Here is a 6055-nt window from a genome sequence, read left to right as displayed (position 1 = left end):
GCTTGGAGTATTGCGACAGGGAAGTGTTTGTTGGATGTTTGGATGTGGCGGAGGTTCACAGGCACATTTCTCCGTGTCTTCTGCTTCATCTGAGGGACGGAGACAGTAAACGGGTAGTTCAGTTTGCTTATGAACGCAGAACGATGTTACACAACAAACAAGCCACAGTAACCAATCATTTACAGACAAGACGAACCGAGTAATGTCACTCACCCTCGACTCCTCACCGATGATCCGGCACGAGGAACTGAGAGAGAGAACGACTGTCACAGTTTCTATTGACTTCAGGAGTGTGTGTGTGTGTGTGTGTGTGTGTGTGTGTGTGTGTGTGTGTGTGTGTGTGTGTGTGTGTGTGTGTGTGTGTGTGTGTGTGAAAAAGGCACCAAACCAAATATTACATTAAAACAGTGACTAGAATAACAAAATAATCTGTGCATAATTATAATTTATAAACAAGAATACTTGGATTGCACGGCAAAGCTTTACAATTATTGCTATCATTTGCAGTATTTGATTAAACATACTGTAAAAATTAAATATTATTATAATGTAAATAGGGCTGTCAAAATATTAATCGCGATTAATCGCATCCAAAATAAAAGTTTGTGTTTACATAATATGTGTGTGTGTGTGTACTGTGTATAATTATTATGTATAAATACACACACATTCATGTATATATTTAAGAAATATTTGCATTTATATACTGTATATACATTTATATAATTTATATTATATATGAATATTTTATATATAAATACAGTATAACCAATTTTACTTAAATATAAACATGATTGTGTGTGTTTTTATATATATATAAATAATTATACACAGTACACACACATATATTTTGTAAACACAAACTTTTATTTTGGATGCGATTCATCTTTTGACAGCCCTAAATGTAAATCATCAGTTTTCTATGTGAATATATAGTAAAGTGTAATTTATTCCTGTGATCAAAGCTGTATTTTCAGCATCATTACTCCAGTCTTCAGTGTCACATGATCCTTCACAAATCAGGATAATATGATGATCTGATGCTCAAGAAACATTTATGATTATTATCAATGTTGAAAACAGTTGTGCTGATCAATATGTCTTTGATTAGAAAGTTGAAAAGAACAGCATTTATTTGAAACAGAAATAGTTAGTAACATTAAATGTCTTTACTGTCACTTGTCATCAGTTTAATGCATGCTTGTTGAATGGAAATGCTCTGCGTGTCCACATGGGGGCAGCACCGGCATCATGAACTTGCCTACAGACACAATAGAAATAGAATAGCAGACAGTATCTCTGAACTTAGAGTAGCATATTACTGATTATGATGATAAACATATGGTTTTGTTGCCATAACTTACGTGTAAATCATGCTGGTCAGCTCGTGATTAACGTGATTAAAGCCATTTTTAAATGGTTTAAATAGATTGATGGGGCAGATTTGAATGTGTCTGTCAGATGTACATGAGTTTTAAGCGAATGCGTGATTGGTCTGATAGGATACAGTTATTGATCATCAGACTCGCTCTGCATCTGTCCAGTGCTCAGGTCTCGGCCCAGTCGATCAATGCCTGAACACAGCGCACGTTTCACATTCAACTCTGAGTTTTAGATTATACATGAACATAAATGATCCTCTCCAGCAACTCAGATCCGCATAATTTGGTTTTGACAACAATATTAGAAATATTTTAGAGGATAACTTGTATACTATTCTGTCTATTTCATGTGCTTCAGACGAGTGATTTGATTGGCCGCTCTCGTTCAGACGAGTGATTTGATTGGCCGCTCTCGTTCAGACGAGTGATTTGATTGGCCGTACTCGTTCAGACGAGTGATTTGATTGGCTGTGCTCATTCAGACGAGTGATTTGATTGGCTGTATTTGTTCAGACGAGTGATTTGATTGGCCGCTCTCGTTCAGACGAGTGATTTGATTGGCTGTGCTCATTCAGATGAGTGATTTGATTGGCTGTATTTGTTCAGACGAGTGATTTGATTGGCTGTGCTCGTTCAGACAAGTTATTTGATTGGCCGCTCTCGTTCAGACGAGTGATTTGATTTGCTGAGCTCGTTCAGACGAGTGATTTGATTTGCTGAGCTCGTTCAGACGAGTGATTTGATTTTCTGAGCTCGTTCAGACGAGTGATTTGATTTGCTGAGCTCGTTCAGACGAGTGATTTGATTGGCTGTACTCGTTCAGACAAGTGTTTTAATTGGCCATGCTCGTTCAGACGAGGGATTTGATTGGCCGTGGTTGTTCAGACGAGGGATTTGATTGGCCATACTGATTCAGATAAGGGATTTGATTGGCTGTACTCGTTCAGACAAGTGTTTTAATTGGCCGTGCTCATTCAGACGAGTGATTGGATTGGCCGTGCTTATTCAGACGAGTGATTGGATTGGCCGTGCTCGTTCAGACGAGTGATTTGATTTGCTGACCTCGTTCAGACGAGTGATTTGATTGGTCCGTGTCTCTTGCCTGCCGCCAGTAGGAGTTTTGGGACGTTGCAGGAAAGGAAGTGCTTCGATATCCCTCTAAACCAGCCATCCCAGTATTTCTCGGCTTTAGACAGATCAATTTTCCAGCTGCACACACTGCAAGTCTGAAACACACACACACTCATGCACGTCGATTATGCCCAGTTGTTTATCGTGGGCTGTTTGTTCAGTTGCACATGGATGGGTCAAAGGTTAAAGAAGGTTAAATATGGGTGCATGTGACCAACAGCTGTATTTCAGACTTTATAGAGCACATCTGTATGAAAGACCATTCCTCCACGTATGGAACAAAATGCATCCTTTGGTAAAATTAGGAGATTTAAAAGTTGTAACTGTCAAAAGAATGTCATAATTATGACATGGAATTGCAACATTTTTACATATTAAGTCACAATTATGACTGTTTATATCTTAACTGACACAACAACAAAATTCTACTTTTTATGTCATAACTGACTTTGTCAATTATGATGTTGTATGTCATAATTTTGACTTAGAATTACTTAAAATTAAAAATGATGACACTCATAATAATGCCTTATCTCTTAATCGTGACTTATGTCATAACTCACTGTCAATTATGATGTTGTCAATTTTGAAAATTATGAGATAAAAAGTCATTATGACAAGCTGAATTTGTCAATTTAAAAATGTATTTTGAAACTATGACATGCTAAGTCATAATTATGAGATAAAAAGTCATTATGAAATTAAGTCATAATTATTGCAAAAGATTTTTGTCATAATTTTTTACTTTTTACCTCATGACTTAAAACTGAAAATTATGACATACTACAGGTGAACCTACCTCATAATGGAAGTCATAATTATGAGATAAGTTATGAGAAAAGGTTGACATTTTGACTTGTCATAATGACTTAAAAATAGAAAATTGACATACTAAGTCATAATTATGAGATAAAAAGTTATTATGAGATAGTTATGAGAATATTTTTGTCAACTTTGACTTATAATCATGATGCAGTGTCATAATTTGAACATAGTAAGTCATTTAAATTTGAAAAAGTCATGAGATTGAAATTATGACATACTAAGTCATAATGATTAGATAAAACATCAATTATGATATAAAACATTGAAATTATGACATGAAGTCGAAATTAGAAGAAAAAAAGTAAAAATTAAGAGAGAAAAAGAGAGAAATCATGACACATTTTTTGTGCAGCATATCTGAACACAAACCAGATGTTACCGTCTCACTTTGACACTTTAGCAGACTCCAGGTTTCTTATCTGTCCGCTTTTTACGCTGCAAAACAAGTCAATATATCAATAATAGACATCAAAGAATCCTGAAAAATAAATCTCCACCAAAATATGATCAGCACGACTGTTTTCAACCATGATAATAATCATAAATGTTTCTTGAGCATCAGATCATCATATTATACTGATTTCTGAAGGATCATGTGACACTGGAGACTGGAGTAATGATGATGCTTTGATCACAGGAATAAATTACACTTTACTATATATTCACATAGAAAACAGATGATTTACATTGGAATAATATTTCACAATTTTTACTGTATTTTTAAACAACTTAATGCAGCCCTGGTGAGCAAAAAACATCGGTCACACTTTAGTTTACGGTTCAATTCTCACTAGTAACTACGACTTTTGTCTCATTAAACCTCTAATTACTGCTCATTAATAGTTATTAAGGTAGTTATTGGGTGATTATGGGATATAGAATATGTTCATGCAGAATAAGACATTAATATGTGCTTTATAAGTACTAATAAACAGCCGATATCCTAGTAATATGCATGATTATAAGGTAATAGTGAGAATTGGACTAAAGTGTTATTTAAAACATCGTACAGATCATGCATTATTTGTCTTCGCTGTGAGTTTGCCAAGTACATGTGCAGTTCCTGTTGGGTCTTGATCAGCATTCTTGTCAACATGTCATGTCTCTCAGATTTAGGGTTAGTTGATGGGTTGGTTTAGAGTTCACAGGTTTATGATTTATGTTTATTTCCAAAAACAACAAAAGTTGATCCAAGAGCATGAGCGTCTTATAATACACACACACACACACACACACACACACACACACACACACACACACACACACACACACACACACAGACAAACACACACACACACACAGACACACAGACAGACACACACACAGACAGACACACACACACACACACACACACACAGAGACACACACACAGACACACACAGACACACACACACACACACACACAGAGACACACACACAGACAGACAGACACACAGACAGACACACACACACACACACACACACACACACAGACACACACACACACACAGACACAGACACACACACACACACAGACACACACAGACACACACAGAGACACACAGAGACACACAGACACACACACAGACACACACAGACACACACACACACACAGACACAGACACACACACACACACAGACACACACAGACACACACAGAGACACACAGAGACACACAGACACACACACAGACACACACAGACACACACACACACACACACACACAGAGACACACACACACACACACACACACATATGTGTGGTTTTTGCCTTTTATTTTCTTTCATTTCATTTTATTAATTTAATTTTTATTTGTCTATTGATTTATTATTCATTATGTATTTATATTTTGCAGTAGTGAAGTCAAGTCACCTTAATTTATATATTGCTTTTACAATTTTACAATACAAAAATTGTTTCAAAGCAGCTTTACAGAGAAAATAATGTGTTTCCAGAAGAAAATAGCGTCACAGTCCAGATTAAGTATATTCAGTGATGGTTCATTTTTGTTGTAAAAAAGTTATTAATTTAGTTAATTTATACATCTAGCCGCTCTGCAGAAAACTGTGATGTCATCGTCCAGCTCAGTTCAGTTCTCATATAATGCTGTCAATGCAGGAGATCAATAATGTTGTTGAATATTAAATTAATGTTAATTGTAATGTCGCCAACTCAACTGGCAACCCAAAAGACAATGTCAAGAAAGATAAAAAATGGCGACGAGGAACCAAAACCCAATCGGTGACAGAATGGAGAAAGAAACCTTGGGAAACCCAGGCAGCATTTCTACAGGTCAGAGGTCAGATTGGATCAGAACAAGCAGAATATTACCCAGTTCATCTGGTGGAGGATCATCACGCCGGGATGGAGACGGGTTTGCTGAGGATCGTTGCCGATGATGGTCTAGTTGAGGAATGCGTTGTGGTCGTGTGCAGGTATAGTAGGCCTATTAACAGTAACATATCATATTGTATATATTCACCTTATAATAAGTATTTTATTTAGGCAGAAACCTTTTACCACGGTAAAATATTGTATATGGCAATGCTAAAGCCTGTACAAATGTAATAAAAAAGACAAAACTGTTCCAACAGTGCTGGTATATTGACTCTGATGGTTGTTGACATGAACAGATGCTGTTGTTCACCAGCTCGACCACAGAGGGCAGCAGAGACACACTGTACAAAATTATTGTTGGTTTAACTTTTAAAAAAAGTAAGTTACCTGCTTGCCTTAAA

The 6055-nt window shown here is 36.4% G+C and overlaps 1 long non-coding RNA gene across 1 annotated transcript; it reads right to left on the bottom strand.

Annotated features, from left to right (window-relative positions):
- Window positions 1-2471: 2471 nt before the first annotated feature.
- Window positions 2472-5705, bottom strand: LOC306986394. The gene is made up of 3 exons (XR_013794969.1): window positions 5649-5705; window positions 3718-3773; window positions 2472-2608 (listed from the first exon to the last, which is right to left on the bottom strand). It is a non-coding gene; the product is annotated as an uncharacterized lncRNA (long non-coding RNA).
- Between the last annotated feature and the right edge of the window lie 350 nt (window positions 5706-6055).

The sequence above is a fragment of the Phoxinus phoxinus genome (genome assembly GCF_949152265.1).
Source record: "Phoxinus phoxinus genome assembly, chromosome: 18".
Lineage (NCBI taxonomy): Eukaryota > Metazoa > Chordata > Actinopteri > Cypriniformes > Leuciscidae > Phoxinus > Phoxinus phoxinus.
This window is presented reverse-complemented; position numbering and strand designations above follow the sequence as displayed.